Consider the following 17,802-nt stretch of genomic DNA (forward strand, 5'->3'; position numbering starts at 1 on the left):
TAAATATTATCCAAGTCGTAGATGTTGCCGGAAACGGAAACATGGTACGTATCGGAAAATATTAATCGGAAATGGAAATATTGCCGGAATCGGAAATATTGCCGGAAACGGAAATATTGTCAGAATCGGAAATATTATCGGAATCGGAAAATAATTCCGGAAACGGAAATATTAATTATTTGTTCGAAACGGAAATTAATTCCGGAATCGGAAATATTAAATATTGTTCGTGTCGGAAATGAATTCCGGAATCGGGAATTTAATCGGAAGCGTATCGTACGAATTAGCATCGGACGAGGCCCGCTAGACGAAGGCCCAGCACGAAGCCAGGCCGTCGCCCAGCGAGCCAACGCGCACCAGCGCACGCCAAGCCTCGACCAGGCCCAGCGCAAGGCCAGGCCCAGCCAAGGCCTTGGGCGCGCGCGCGGAGCATAGCGTGGGCCGAGCGCTGTGCGCCTAGCGTGGGCCGCAAGGCTTGCGCGGGTGTACGGTGCTCGTGCAATGCATGTGCGGGAATCCTGAAGCAATCAGAATTCAAAGTGTGATTAAATCCTAAAACTATTAGATAATGATTATTTAATTAGAGTCCTAGTAGGGTTATAATTAAATAAATTAGTATCCTAATAGGATTCCAAAACCCTTTCCATAACTCTATAAATAAGTGCCTAGGGTCACATATTTTCAGAGATTATTCAAGTATTCAAAGTGAGTTTTTGAGAGAAAAATTCAGTCACATACCTTGCCTAAAAGTGCCGAAAATTATTAGTACCTTAAGGGCGATTCTAGTTGGTCAATCTTAAGGCGGATCCGGACGTGCTGTGGACTATCTACGGAGGGACGACACTTGGAGTCCTAAAGACTTGTTCTTGTTCGGTTCGGGCGCAGCTAGGGAAGGCACGCAACAAAGAGTATGCATCTAAACTATGCTATATGATTATGTGTAAATAATATGTATTCCTGGCTAAATGGTTTTTCCGCATGATTTATGAATTGTCATATGTATCATAACCTAACAGTGGTATCACGAGCCTCTTATTATTTTCATAATCTAAATTGCATGAACGTGGTTAAATATTACAAATTTGCAAGAATTAAAAGGGGTGATTAATTTTCGTAATTGTTAATTAATTGCAAATTGCGTTTATTTAATTATACGTACGCAGTTTTTCGGCAGTTTCTTCGTTACTCATCCAAATCGAGTGATTTTTGTGTCAATTCCGCATGTAAAAGGCATTCTAAAATTTTGACAAAAAAAGTTTTTTTCTGCCGAACCCAGAATTCTCAAATTCGAAGCCTAACTATAACTTTTCGAATGTTTTAGTTTTTCGAATGCAAAATTTCGTAAATTTAAGATGTTAAATTAAATATTTGCGATTCTTGTTGATAAATCTTGAATTTTTGATTGACCTACTGTATATGTTTAACAAGTTAGAATGCCTAGCCTTGTTAATTATGCAATCTAATTTGTAATTATGATTAATTTGTTGAAAATTAGAATAATTTAGAATTAATTTGATTTTCATAATTAATTATAATTTAATTAGAAACCTATGATTAAAAACCACCATAAAAATTGTAAATTTATGATAAATTTTAAATTTTTATGACCTAGGTTTGAATCCATAATAATCGGAAATCAATTGAATAATAAATTTTCGATGTTTCGCCCTAAAATTATGAAATTAATATTATTTATTAATTTATCATTAATTTTAGATATAAATTTTAAATTTTTATGCGATTCGTTCATATAACTTGCACGCACAAAGCAATGGACGCTTCGTGTTACCCTTAAGGGGTGTTGTATAGTGCGGGCATGCGACGACGAGAAAGGGAGCTCGTCGCCCGTGCGGCACGAATGCAATGAGCAGGGGCATGGTGCACGAGCACAAGGCAGCAGCCCTGCCTTGTGTCGTGGGCCACGAGCTATGAATGAATGGGCATGGGCGAAAGGCAAGGCATGGCAGTCGCGTGTGGGCAGCAAGCGAGCTGCGCCACAACGCGCACTGCCTCGCGCAAGCGCGCGCAGCCTCGCGCGCAGCGATCGCAAGCTCGCGTGCCACGAGCGCTGCGCCCAGCGTTGATCGCGCGCAATTGCTCGCGCACAACGAGCGATGGCTCGCGTGCATCAAGCGCTGGAGCGCGCGCACAGCGAGCGATGGCTCGCGTGCGTCGAGCGCTGGCGCGCGCGCAGCGAGCACCACTTGTGCGATGACTTGCGATGGAAGATGCAGCAGCTATGCGACGAGCGCATGGGCTGCGCGCACATGGCCAGCGATAGCTGTGTGCGTGCGGCCCATGGGCGTGCGATGCGTAGGGTGTTTGCGTTGCGATTAGATAGTTTTGAATGTTTAATTTGAAATTTTCAGTTTACGTAATTTTAGTTAATTTTAAAAAATAATTTAAATTATTTTCTTGGATTTTAATTTTGAATATTGTAATTATAATAAATTTTATTTATTCTAATTATTTTACTAAAATTAAAATCATGAATTAATTTAAATACGACTGAAATTAAATTAAACTTTTTGGATTCAATTATAAATTCATATGAGCTTTAAATTTTAATTAAATTTGTATGTTTCCGGTTAGACTAGAAATACATTTTTCTGTTTAAAATTAGTAAAGCATACGAATTTATTGGTTTAAGTGGGAGCCCTTTTAGTCATAAACTCTTGATTAGGTCTACAAATCCTTAAGGTTAAAACAACTTGATTAGAATTAATAAGGACTGAATAATTGGTAGATTATTGGTGCCCTTGATTAATTGCTGCAAATGTTTACGTGATGCATAATGTGTTTTACTAACCAGCTATGTGGGCCATTCATGATAATGAATGGGTGAATGGTATATATAGTATATGTACTGTTTTGCAGGTTATGAAGTGACTAGTATGGCCCAAGTAGGATAGAAAATATGGTCTGCGTACCATTAATTTGAATGTAACTGGTCTAAAGTACGAAAGTTGTTTTTCAATTCAAATATGGTCTGCGTACCATCAAATAGTTGTAATTAGTTTTAATTATAGCTTATCCTATTTGAAGAAAATGGTGCCTCCCACGGAGATTTTCAAGACGGACTTTGAAGTTAAAGCTTCAAGATGAAGTCGGGCCATACTAGATCACATTTATCTTATGCATGTTTTAAGTTATTTATTGCTTTTAAATATGTCTTAATTATGCATAAGATTATGGCTTGATTATGTTGCATGATTAAGGATTTTAGTTCACTTAAAATCTAACCAACATAGTAAGAGCCTTAAGTTCCAAACTTAAAAATTGAGTTAAAAGGTGCCATGCCAAAATATACACTTGCTTGGATATCCTTTACATCAATCTAGTAATAGTTTTCGCTCAACGAGGTGTTACTTATTGGTCCTAAAGGGGCAAGGTACACAAATAATTGTGAGTACATGTTAGTTTTGGTGAAACTCAACGATATAAGTAAGGAGTCCTTTTATGTCGTGGCAAAATCGATAGGTTTACCTAATAAGTTCTTAGACGTACCTATCAACCAAGAATAGTTTCTAGACTATTAGCAAAAGGCTTTTGCTTACCTAAGATGTTCTAGGATTAAGTCGACAAACTGTGCTTAGTTCTTCAATGATTTTAGGATCTTGGAATCATTTTATTCACACCTGCCGGAACACATAACTTGAATAAAATGCTTAATAAACATTGAATTATGCATGTATGCTAGAATTTAAGTTTATTAAGAGAAACTGTGAATGGTTATTTATTTGTTTATTCTTTTCAATTGTAGTTTTTAATATGGCAAACAACAATTCATTCAACATTCGATCAATTCTCGAAAAGGAGAAGTTGAACGGGAAAAACTTCCTTGACTGGCAAAGGAACTTGCAAATAGTTCTTATGCAGGAAGAAAAGGAGTATGTCCTAGAAGAGGCGATGCCCGAAGCCGCAGGCGACGGGGTCACTCAGGCAGCCCTCAATCGTTGGATTGATGCCAACAAGGATGTGAAATGTCTAATGCTCGCCACCATGAGTGCGGATCTGCAGAAAACGTTCATCAACTCAGATGCTTTCACAATCATCAGTGAGTTGAAGAACATGTTCCAAGATCTGGCTCGAGTCGAAAGATTCGAGACTCATAGGCAAATTCTTGAGACCAAGCTTAAGAAAGGCGAGCCCGTAAGTCCACATGTTCTCAAAATGATTGGACTCATTGAGAATATGAGTCGGCTGGATCAGCAATTTTCTCAGGAAATGGCTATAGACACCATCCTCCATTCTCTTCATAGCGGGTATGATCAGTTCAAACTGAACTACAGTATGAATAGTCTGGACAAAACGCTCACTGAGCTTCACGGTATGCTGAAGACCGCTGAAAAGACGCTCAAAAGTGATAAGCAGGATGTGCTTATGGTGCGTGGGGGCAAGTTCAAGAAATCTGGAAAGAAGAGGAATGCTAAGAAAGGTGGCGACAAGGCCAGCCCAACTAAGCAAACTGGCGCCAAATCTGTAAAGAGGAAGGTCAGTCAACCCACTTCTGAATCCGAATGCTTCTACTGCAAGAAGAAGGGGCATTGGAAGAGAGATTGCTTGAAGCTAAAGGAAGATCAGAAGAACGGAACAGTCGTTCCATCTTCAGGTATTTTCGTTATAGACTGTATACTTGCTAATTCAACTTCTTGGGTATTAGATACAGGTTGTGGCTCACATTTATGTTCCAATCCACAGGGACTAAGAAGAAGTAGAAAGTTAAGCAAGGGTGAAGTCGACCTACGAGTGGGAAATGGAGCACGGATTGCTGCATTAGTTGTAGGAACTTACTATTTGTCGTTGCCCTCCGGGCTAATTTTGGAACTGGAAGAATGTTTCCATGTTCCAAGTCTTACTAAAAACATCATTTCAGTTTCTTGCTTAGATGCTAAGGGATTTTCTTTTTTAATAAAAGACAATAGTTGTTCGTTTTATTTTAAAGAGATGTTTTATGGATCTGCTAGATTAGTCAATGGACTTTATTTATTAGATCACGACAAACAAGTATATAACATAAATACCAAAAAGGCCAAAAAGGATGATTCAGATCTCACCTATCTGTGGCATTGTCGATTAGGCCATATAAACTTGAAACGCTTAGAAAAACTTCAAAAGGAAGGAATTCTAGAACCATTTGACTTAGAGGATTATGGTAAATACGAATCATGTTTACTTGGCAAAATGACAAAGCAACCTTTCTCTAAAGTTGGAGAAAGAGCAAATGAACTATTGGGTTTAATCCATACAGATGTATGTGGACCAATGAGTACAAATGCTAGAGGTGGTTTCAGCTACTTTATCACTTTCACTGATGACTTCAGTAGGTATGGTTATGTCTACCTAATGAAGCATAAGTCTGAATCCTTTGACAAATTCAAGGAATTTCAGAGTGAAGTAGAGAATCAATAAGGCAAGAAGATTAAGGCACTGCGGTCTGATAGAGGCGGTGAATATCTGAACTATGAATTTGATGACCATCTGAAAGAATGTGGAATTCTATCAGAATTGACTCCTCCAGGAACACCACAATGGAACGGTGTGTCGGAACGGAGGAACAAAACCTTGCTAGACATGGTCAGGTCAATGATGGGTCAGGCCGAACTTCCATTAGAATTTTGGAGACATGCACTAAATACAGCTGCATTCACTATAAATAGAGCTCCGTCTAAAGCTGTCGAAAAGACTCCATACGAATTATGGTTTGGAAAGCCTCCAAATGTGTCTTTTCTTAAGATTTGGGGATGTGAAGTATACGTCAAACGATTAATTTCAGACAAACTTCATCCAAAATCTGACAAATGTATCCTTGTGGGCTATCCAAAGGAAACAAAGGGGTATTACTTCTACAATACATCTGAGAAAAAGGTGTTTGTTGCTCGAGATGGTGTCTTTTTGGAGAAAGATCACATTTCCAAAATGACAAGTGGGAGAAAAGTAGACCTCGAAGAAATTCGAGTCGAACAACAAACTCTAGAGAATGCTCAAGATGACATTCAGGATGAAACTCAGAGATCTTTAGAAGAATCTGGTGAGAATCATGGTCAATCTAGAAATGTTACCCCGCGTAGATCGCAAAGATATAGATCTCAACCGGAAAGGTACTTAGGTATTTTAACGAACGAGAGCTATGACGTTCTATTACTTGAAAGTGATGAACCTGCGACTTACAAACAAGCTATGACGAGCCCTAGCTCCAAGCAATGGCAAGAAGCCATGCAATCTGAATTAGACTCCATGTCTGAAAACCAAGTATGGGATTTGGTCGATTTGCCAGATGGCTACCAAGCCATTGGAAGCAAATGGGTTTTCAAACTGAAAAAGGACAAGGATGGGAAACTTGAAGTTTTCAAAGCTAGATTGGTTGCAAAAGGTTACAGGCAAGTCCACGGTGTGGATTACGATGAAACCTTTTCACCAGTTGCAATGCTAAAGTCTATTCGGATAATGTTAGCAATCGCTGCATATTATGATTACGAAATATGGCAGATGGATGTCAAAACTGCTTTCTTAAACGGCGTTTTAACAGAAACTGTGTTTATGACACAGCCTGAAGGTTTTGAGGATCCAAAGAATGCTAAAAAGGTATGCAAGCTAAAGAAGTCAATCTACGGATTGAAGCAGGCATCCAGGAGCTGGAATATACGTTTTGATGAAGCAGTCAGTGACTTTGGTTTCATCAAGAACGCAGACGAATCTTGTGTATACAAGAAGGTCAGTGGGAGCAAAATTTCTTTCCTAGTATTATATGTCGACGACATATTACTTATCAGAAATGACATTCCTATGTTGAACTCTGTCAAGATTTGGCTTGGGAAATGTTTTTCGATGAAGGATCTAGGAGAAGCACAGTACATATTGGGCATCAAGATTTATAGAGATAGATCTAAAAGGATGATTGGACTTAGTCAAAGCACTTATATCAATAAGGTGCTTGATAGGTTCAAGATGGTGGACTCCAAGCGAGGCTACCTACCCATGTCTCATGGAATAACTCTAAGCAAGACTCAGTGCCCAAAAACACTTGATGAGCGTAGACGAATGAATGGGATTCCATATGCATCATTGATTGGTTCAATAATGTATGCTATGATATGTACACGCCCGGATGTTGCGTACGCACTCAGTGCTACGAGCAGATACCAGTCAGACCCAGGAGAGGCGCATTGGACTGCTGCCAAGAACATTCTGAAGTACCTGAAAAGGCACAAAGATGACTTCCTGGTCTATGGTGGAGATGATGAATTAATTGTTAAAGGCTATATGGACGCAAGTTTCCAAACCGACAAAGATGATTTCAGATCACAGTCTGGGTTTGCCTTCTGCCTCAACGGAGGTGCAGTAAGCTGGAAAAGTGCTAAGCAAAGCACCATTGCGGATTCTACAACTGAAGCGGAGTACATTGCTGCACATGAAGCAGCAAAGGAAGCTATATGGCTAAGGAAGTTCATAGGTGAACTTGGTGTAGTCCCCTCCATTAAAGGACCAATAGCCCTGTATTGTGACAATAACGGAGCTATTGCACAGACAAAGGAGCCTAGACACCACCAGAGAGTCAAGCATGTACTTCGTAGATTTCACCTTCTACGAGAGTTCGTTGAAAGAAAAGAAGTCGAGATAAACAAAATTGGTACTGATGACAACATATCAGATCCATTAACTAAACCTCTGCCGCAGGCGAAGCACAACTCGCACACTGCAGCTATGGGAATCAAGCATATTGGAGAATGGCTTTGATGTCTCGGTTTAATGTTTTAAAGTTTTAGAGTTTAAATCTTTGTAAAACATTATTGGTTAATCATTCACAATAAATGAAAAGAATTCATTTTTCCATTTAATTTGTGGTTTATTAAATGATGAGTCCCTTCAATTTGACGATATATTCAAGATAGACTGTCAGGACCAGTCCTGTGACTAAGAAATGTCTATCAAGTGAACTTGAATGTCAAAGGTTGAAAATGGTCCCTAGTCGGAGTTTTCTATAAAATTGGACGCATAGAAAACGTTAGACGATTAGAATGCAAGATGACTAGTAGTTCTGTTTCTTGAACTATGTGGACATGGCAATGTCATAATCATTTGCATAGATACTTACTTTGGGAAGACTAGTATCGGACAAGACCTATGAAACTTTACTGTAAGAGATGAAAATCTGTCATAAGTAAATTTCATTAAAATTATTAGACACTAAATCCTCAATACCTGAGTGATTTGAGATTACTTGTTTGAGAACTGGTTGCTTTGACGTTGACCAACCGTCGCACCGTAAAAGGAGGCTATAAAGGCAACGCTCAGGTAATCACCTATCAAACGAAGTCTAATATCAAGATCGCAAGATTGGGATTGTCCTCCCATAAATCGGGATGAGATGCTTAAAAGTTGTACAAGGCCACTCGGAGAGCTAGAAACTGTGAAATGCATGGCCGTGCTCGGATGAATCATAGGCTATGATTATCTGTTTATTTGATCAGTTGAACTCTGAAACCGAGAAACACCTCTGGACATAATAAGGATGACAACTCTTACCTTATGTTCAAGAGCAAGCATCGAGCGACAAAGGAATTAGGAAATGCACACTTGTCCCTAAGGACAAGTGGGAGACTGAAGGAAATAATGCCCTTGGTCCAAGTATGCATTCTATGTTAAGTCTAATAAATGCGGTTCAGTATTAATTAACAAGTTAATAATTCAGTGAGATCAAGTGAGCTGAATGCCTAGCTAGAGGCCGCTTCAGTTCAAGTGGAATTAATGATATTAATCCACAGCTTACTCTTGACTGAACCCGTAGGGTCACACAAATAGTACGTAAACGGATCAAGTATTTAATGGCATTAAATACTCCATCTATGGATATTCGGAATCGACGGATCTTGGTTTCAGTGGGAGCTGAGATCGTCACAGGCAAGAAATGAATACTCCGGAAACGATGATATTGCCGGAAACGGAAATATGGATCGTATCGGAAATATAAATATTATCCAAGTCGTAGATGTTGCCGGAAACGGAAACATGGTACGTATCGGAAAATATTATCGGAAATGGAAATATTGCCAGAATCGGAAATATTACCAGAAACGGAAATATTGTCAGAATCGGAAATATTATCGGAATCGGAAAATAATTCCGGAAACGGAAATATTAAATATTTGTTCGAAACGGAAATTAATTCCGGAATCGGAAATATTAAATATTGTTCGTGTCGGAAATGAATTCCGGAATCGGGAATTTAATCGGAAGCGTATCGTACGAATTAGCATCGGACGAGGCCCGCTAGACGAAGGCCCAGCACGAAGCCAGGTCGTCGCCTAGCGAGCCAACGCGCACCAGCGCACGCCAAGCCTCGACCAGGCCCAGCGCAAGGCCAGGCCCAGCCAAGGCCTTGGGCGCGCGCGGAGCATAGCGTTGGCCGAGCGCTGTGCGCCTAGCGTGGGCCGCAAGGCTTGCGCGGGTGTACGGTGCTCGTGCAATGCATGTGCGGGAATCCTGAAGCAATCAGAATTCAAAGTGTGATTAAATCCTAAAACTATTAGATAATGATTATTTAATTAGAGTCCTAGTAGGGTTATAATTAAATAAATTAGTATCCTAATAGGATTCCAAAACCCTTTCCATAACTCTATAAATAAGTGCCTAGGGTCACATATTTTCAGAGATTATTCAAGTATTCAAAGTGAGTTTTTGAGAGAAAATTCAGACACATTTCTTACCTAAGAGTGCCGAAAATCTTTAGTACCTTAAGGGCGATTCTAGTTGGTCAATCTTAAGGCGGATCCGGACGTGCTGTGGACTATCTACGGAGGGACGACACTTGGAGTCCTAAAGACTTGTTCTTGTTCGGTTCGGGCGCAGCTAGGGAAGGCACACAACAAAGAGTATGCATCTAAACTATGCTATATGATTATGTGTAAATAATATGTATTCCTGGCTAAATGGTTTTTCCGCATGATTTATGAATTGTCATATGTATCATAACCTAACAGACACTTGGAGTCCTAAAGACTTGTTCTTGTTCGGTTCGGGCGCAGCTAGGGAAGGCACGCAACAAAGAGTATGCATCTAGACTATGCTAAATGATTATGTGTAAATAATATGTATTCCTGGCTTAATGGTTGTTTCCGCATGATTTATGAATTGTCATATGTATCATAACCTAACATCTCGTACCTTGATAAGATCTCGAGACGATTTGATCACTTGACGTCGCGAGAAGTATGGTATAAAACTCAACCCCAGTGATTTTAATTTAAACTAATATTGTTTCTAGTCCTTGTTGTCACTAAAACAGATGCGAACGCGTGACGTCATCCACCAATGACATGACATCAACATAGTTTCGTCCGACGTCACCTCCACATCAGTCGACAACGTCTCCAAAAACGAAGGCGACAAATGGAGATTCAACAACAAATTGTCGGCAATACTAGATTTTGTGGCTAACTTCAGTCCAAGTATCAAATAGGAGAATTTGTAGTTGTCCTGAAGTCGCCACAGGGGAGCATATAGTATACTCTATCTCATTTAATTGTCATATAGTATACTTGATTTGCTTTTTATATAGTATACTTTGCTTGTTTTCATTTTCAAAAGCACTTTGAAATATACGCTATACGTTGTTATCCTACTTTTTGTACTAACGTCGTCACCACTTGTCGTTTGATCATGTCGTGTCGCCAAGTATTGTCTTGTCTACAGGTATTGTCTTGTCTACAGGTATTGACGTGTCGCTTGGCTAGGTCATGAGTACATCAGGCGATCGACGTTAGAATGCAGGTGACAAGGTACTGTCTTGTCTACAGGTACTGACGTGTCGCCTGGCAAGGTCGTGAGTAAAGCAGGCGACCAACGTTAGAAGGCCGTGAGCATATAGTATATATACTTTATTTGATTTAAATTTTATACGATATTTTTGATGCGACTTAATTTTCGAAAGTATCTGAATTATTATTACCATGTTGATGCATGTCGCTTGTTATGATTTCAAGTTTAGTTAAAAGTAAACTTTTCATATGAGAATGTGGTTGTAGACAAGATGTTAGCCAGGTACGTAGCATCGGGGGCTCGACATCAAATGACTATTCACACAACCGGACCCAAAAAACGTAACGCCTCAAAGTGACTTCCCACATCAACATTGCCAAGCCTACAACACAATCACCTCTCAAAAAATTAACCTTTCGCCATCACACTTTCCATGTCATCATATTTTCACCCCCCACCAACATCAAACCACTTGACATCATAAACCCAACGTCGTGTCCTTTTCCCACGTCCTCATCACCAAGTTCTTCATCAGCACATCATAACGCGTTGTTACGACAACATGTCACGATAGCAGGACGCGATAAGCCACACAAGAAGATAAGAAATCATTTGGCGTCAAGTATGACACATAGAAATAAATATCTAACATTTTTTAATTTTCTTTGGTGATAGTGTTACACGAGGTCACGATACGACATGAGGTCACGACGGCACAACATGACGCCACAACAGCAATTCACGACAGCAGGACCCGACCATTCCGATTACCCCCATGACGACAAGAAGTTTCTTGGCGTTAAACATGGTACGTAGAATTAATTATCGAACCTCTTTGTTTTAACAATATATTTCTTCGTAAATTCGCCAACAGATCGTCGATACATGAATATCAATGGGGGCTAAAGGTACGAACAAACTTTCAAAGTAAGTTATCTTTTATTTATAATATATACGTATTGTCGCTGCCATGTACGTCGCAGATCATGAGGGTCATCGACAAAATCGAATGGTATGAGTGAATCAATTCATTTATGTTAATTAGTGACGTCAAAATTGTATAAACTAACACCTCATACCATATTGAAATTTTCTCGCATCATCCGTGATAACTATTTTTCATTCACTAACGACATGCCTCGACTATACGCATTAGTATGTATATTAATGACAACAGATTACCTTGATCATGACGGTATGCCCCGACGCCACGAGATGGCAATGACCGATGACACGACGCCACCAGACTACCGAGAAAGATAAGGAAATCGGAATGTCGAATAATCATCATCAATCACCATGATGACACATGAGTAACTCCTAACCTATTTTTCACACACTTTCTCATTTCAATTCGTTCATTGTTGTTCTCTTGTATTAATATGTCTCGTATTCAACGGTCATCAAGTTAACTAATAAATTATTTCATCACGCCATGAATATCTCGATTTCTATAATGAATAAACCATTTTATCAAATCGTTTTGAGGTAATTTGACTTGACATGACGTTTAGAGGTTGCATCATGATGTCATGCATGCACGGCGTCAAATATAAACGAACGTCATCATATCTGCGGCCGACTTTAGTCATAATATCTTCCTAAAGCCGCCACAGGGGGGCAAGATAGTACATACTCCTGTTCAGTTTAATATACTTGTTACAACTTCGAAATTTAACTAACGATGTGATACAATTTATTTTCATGGTGATCTTGTCGTGAGATTTTGGTAGCAGGTACGACCGTACGACGCTAAGAGAAATGTACAAACATTGGAGGCTCAACCACTATCACATGTTAAAGTAGGCGGATAAAGAAAATTCATTGGATTCCCTAAAGATGACAAGTGATAGGACGTCAACCGATTAACAAGAAAGGTAATTTATAAAGAATTCACATGTATTTTAACTTACGACACATTGTTATGTAAGTTTTTCAAATGGTTTTACAAAAGGCGTTAAGAAAAAGTCCACTTAAGACATTATAAGGAATTCACATTAACCATATGTTCTTTCTTGTGCCACATTGCGAGGATCAACCGATAAGTCGACCAACATCGGACTAGACAATGTCAAGACCAGCGATGTGTCAATATCATTCAACATGACGGGACAACGCCAGATGTGACGGCAACGGTATAAGCGATAATAATGATCCCAGGAAAGAAAACAAGATCGGCGACGAGAGGTGTCACGACGCCAGGATAATGTTGTTGATTGAAGAGTCGTCATCAAAGGACCACTACTACAAAAAAGGGCATAGAGTACTGTTGAAATACACCTTATAGGACGCCTTAGAGGCGTTCTCCAACTCAGCGCGCTATAAAGTTTATAAAACGGGTAAAAGAAGCGTTATATATACCTAGTTATAAAGTACGATGATAAGAGATAAGCGTCCTCTATTCCCTTCCTAAAATCAGAAAATGGAGAAGGAATATAGAACGCTTAACGTACATAACCGTCTCCTATACTTTATTATAAAGCGCGCCTTCCGTACATAACCGTCCTCTATTCTTTCTGTTAAATATTGAGATACAGAACATCTTCCGTACATAGGCGTACTATATACTTCATGTTTAATATTAAGATAGAAAGTCGTTTCCTTACACAACCATTCTATATTCTACCCCTTTTTTTAATATTATTTAAAAATAGCAGCACACGCATCCCTAAAATAGGATACAATTCTAGTATGTAAACCAAATCTAAAAAGATATAATAAAAATGATATCCACACGATCTGTCCAAAAATCCTTTCATTAAATAACGAAATAATATTGTTTATTCAATAACAATCCTATTAATCATTGATAAAATATAAATGATCCAAGGTACATCAAAAAAAAAATCCAATATCACTACAAAAAAAACAGATTCTGCAGCAAGAACAGATTATGTAGCAACAACAGCTTCTGCAGCAACAACAGAAACCAGACTTGGTTCATCTGCAGGACTGAACTGAGGTAACCATCTCCTTGAGCTAGCTTAAGTCACAATAGATCATCATCATCATGATCTTCCTCTTCATCATTATTTGGTCGGTGATATTCGCTAACGTATGAGATCCACCTCTCCCTTAGCTCGTCAATCGTAGTTTGAGAATACGTGGGAGCTTTGATAAAATACTACAAGACAAGTTAAAATGTAAGAGTAAGAAATGAACATGATAGCAAGCAGAAATAGTATTTAACAAAGAACATGCAGCAAGCAACAGAACCAGCAAGTGATGAGTATATACAAGCAGGAAAGTACATATACAACCAGGACAGTTCATATACAAGCAGGTCAGAACCAGTAAGTGATGACTAATATTTGCAATTAGATGTGCTAAGTCACGCTTAAAATTTCTCAACTCAAGCAAAGTAAGTGCGAGCAGGAAGTAATGAGTATATACAAGAAGAAAAGTTTTACCGCAGGTTTATTGATGCAGGTGTGAAGATTCATCTGCAGGTGGCTGATTCTGCCTATAATTTTCTCGGTATTTCTTTCATTGAACTTGTAATTAAACCTTCCTCTATCTGCTACAAAGGCCATAGGCTCAGTATGAGATGCATTCAAATTAAATTCAATGCGTCTAACTTTCCTACGACACTTATGACTCCATGAGATACACATTTCCCTAATATGCCAGTTACTGTCAAATTGACCCCAAGATAGATAAATTGAGTATCTGTAACTTTTACCAGGTCCAAAAGCTCTAGCACAAACAGTATGCATCCGAATCACACTGTTCATTTTCCTCTCAACTCAATTTTTAGAGGTCTAGAGTCTTCACACCTTTGTACCTGAGTAGAGAGTCACGCTGTGTACATATCAAGAAAGAGTAACCGGAATGGAAGCAAATCTTTGCTATTACTCGACAATATAAGCAAATAATTGCAGCACGGTACAGGGATAAAATTTCAGTACCATCAAATTCACATTCTCACTATAGTTAGAGCAATGAAAATGTTTATCAATAAGCCTACAAAATCTTGGATTGATCTGTTACAACGCAATCCCATAGCATACTAAAGATTAAAGCAACAGAAATTCTAACGTTTGTCAAACAATTAGCGGAGACCTTTAAATATTCAAGCAAACCCAAGAGAATTACCTCCAAGTGGGTCAGCATGTCAACTACAACACCCAAGTCGTATGTAAATGCCTTAGTAATCATCATTACCATGTACTCTGACTTATGTAAATGCCAAGCAGACTCAGCAAATGCCTTAGTAAGCAGACTCAGTAAGCAGACTCATGACTTATGTCAAGCAGACTCAATAAATGCCTTAGTAATCATCATTACCATGTACTCTGTGTATATAATGTAGTCGCGTCATATCTAGCATAAGTACACCTAATGGAGAATGAATGACTTCAGTAGTAATGAAGGTTAACATGCTTAGGGACAAGGGAAGATCTAGGAAATAGGGAAAAAGTCTGAAAAGATTCACTATGATACATGTGTACTTTGATTTGCTGCAGTCTGAAAAGTTCACCCACTGCTTTTCTGCTAAGTTACTCAGGCTCATTTACTTAAGATAACCCTAGCTCTTCTATATTCAGACATGACTATGTCAGTATGTCTGTATGTTCACTTGACATTTCATTTTGGATCCAATAAATGTAGAATTTTCAGTTTATAGCAGGGAGGTGCAGACAGACAGGTTATGTAAAAATTCTCTAGAGCAAATATATATATATATATATATATATATATATATATATATATATATATATATATATATATATATATATATATATATATATATATATATGACAACAAGAAAGAAGCTACAAGATGATAAGTAGAAGCTGGTTTTCTTTAGCCATCTTTCCATTTTAAAGTCTTATTAAGAATATGTTTCTCCAAATAGAAATTTATACACAAATTTACATTATTTGGCCACCTTGCCATTTCAGTAATATAGTTGTACGTACCTTCCTAGCATAGCCACCATATGCCATACCACCAATTAGAGAATTGCATGAACTAGATATTTCTCAGGTCAAGATCTCATCATCCGGGTTCCCTGCAAAACGGGTTTAATAAAGGGTTAAGTATTTCAATTAAAGACAAAACTAGAGCAATAAGGACACTTAAAGGGTCAGAATATTACTCATGGTTTGAAAAAGTCTGTGTTCCTTCAACCCTTTTATTGTGTGAGCATTTGTGCCACCAGCCAATTAAAGAAATCATGTGAAAGTTAACTATTGATAGAAACAAAAGAAGATAGAAAAAAGAAAAAAAACAGCAACAGAAAATTGACCATAAATACACTTCACTGAAAGCAATTATTCTGAAAACATCTAAGAAGAGGATACATTTTATTTTTATTGCTTTTTAGTTCAACTTTGTTCTATTAATCGAAACCTAACTAACCATCATCGACTTAAGTTGCAAGGAGTAAACAAAAACTCCTTATGTAGGACTTATACCTGAAAACTGAGCTTAACTTTACAAGGAATAAACAGAGAGCTGTGCTAAGCTAGTCTTAATTGTTGTCTGTTGGGCAGGAAAAACAGCGCTCAACTCTTACCAATTACCAAACAACCAATTATGAGCCCCCTCACTACTCAAACATCAAGAGAACATCAAATATACAACTTTTTCTAAGAGTGGAGGTCAGGTAAATGCATTTTATCCATAAGGCAGAAAGGGTCTGATATTTATATTCAATGTCTGGTAAATGTTAAGGGTGTCCACCACATTTGGATTCCCGAAGGAAAGAAACTATCACCTCGACTAGTCTGATTATGTACCGTGATTAGTGTTATGAACTACATTCATCAGCAAAGCTGCAGAGGCGATGTTCCACTTCAATGGCCTCGTCTACATGTTATATGATGCAAATTTATGGATAAGGCACTCAGGGTTATATTGCCTGGCTATAGGCTCAAAGAAAGTGAGGGTAAGGTGTCCGTATTAGCATTTCACCAACAAAGGAATGCTCACATTGGGTATGATCTGAAGAACAACTTGTTCAGTTTAGCCTATTCAGGAGCTTGTCCTGACGACACTGTCGATTTTCGGCAAAGGTGAAGGCAGCATGCGCTTATTCTAACAACTACACATTGCATCTACATATAACACTCAATAGACAACAAATCAGTACTAAAAGTAGAAAATTCAAAGATAATCCAGATCCTTGAAGAATTCAATTTTTCATTATCCCCTTTCTTTCCCTAACTGCAAATTTCAATTTAATCAAACTTAAATCATATTAACTAAAAAATTCAGTTTAATTTGACTAAATTCACCAGATTTTTTTGCAATAATCCTACTAAATTAAATGTAATTCGATTTAATTATTACACCCTCCTTTATGATTCGACCTAAAACATCAATTCGACATTACAATTTCGTAATTAAGAACATTATTAGTTGCAGGATAAAGATTTAGAACAAAACTAAGAATACTAACCTCGAAATTCGGAGTGTGGAGAGGCGATGGTCACCAGAGGTTGAAAAGAAGCAGCGGAACAGTAGCGCGGTGGCGGTACATTTGTGCGGCGGTGATCTGGTGGTGGTGCGCGATTATAGTCTAGATTTTGCGGGAGATTGAATTTGGGGGTTTTGTTAGAAGGGTTTTTGTTTTGCACGATTATGGTTAAGGTTTTGTAGGAGATAGAGTAGAATGTTTAGGTTTTGGTTTTGCTAGAGGTTTTTTATTCTAAGGTTTGATTAATTTAATCCCGCAGAATTAGTTTTTTTTTTTTTTAATGAGAATATAGTACGCAGTTATCAAGGACTTAAAACACCGCTCTATATGTTATTGATTTAAATATTGTATATATTAAATTTTTTTTTTTTATTATGGTAAAAAATATGAAACGGTTAAGTGATGTAACCGTTCTGTATTCTTTCTCCCATAGAACTGTTATTAGAGAAAACCGTATTCTATTATCCTATGAAACGCTTAAAACACTTAACCGTACTCTATTTAGCGTTACATATTCTAACTTTTGTAGTAGTGGACATTCAGTAACACGACGTAATTTCATTACACGGGCCCATATTAAGTAATATCTATCACTTACTTCGTGCGTTAATTACATTTTT

General features: G+C 38.2%; 1 long non-coding RNA gene across 7 annotated transcripts; it reads right to left on the reverse strand.

Moving 5' to 3' along the window:
- Positions 1–13,498: 13,498 nt before the first annotated feature.
- LOC110798946 (uncharacterized) lies at positions 13,499–17,423 on the reverse strand. 7 transcript variants are annotated; one of them, XR_008922889.1, is made up of 6 exons: positions 17,165–17,423; positions 15,860–15,892; positions 15,681–15,772; positions 14,393–14,542; positions 14,169–14,278; positions 13,499–13,882 (listed from the first exon to the last, which is right to left on the reverse strand). It is a non-coding gene; the product is annotated as an uncharacterized lncRNA (long non-coding RNA). The 7 variants fall into 7 exon arrangements; XR_002536252.2 differs by having other exon boundaries at positions 14,441–14,559; positions 17,165–17,421; XR_002536251.2 differs by having other exon boundaries at positions 14,441–14,542; positions 17,165–17,419.
- Between the last annotated feature and the right edge of the window lie 379 nt (positions 17,424–17,802).

This window comes from Spinacia oleracea, chromosome 6 (assembly GCF_020520425.1).
Source record: "Spinacia oleracea cultivar Varoflay chromosome 6, BTI_SOV_V1, whole genome shotgun sequence".
NCBI lineage: Eukaryota > Viridiplantae > Streptophyta > Magnoliopsida > Caryophyllales > Amaranthaceae > Spinacia > Spinacia oleracea.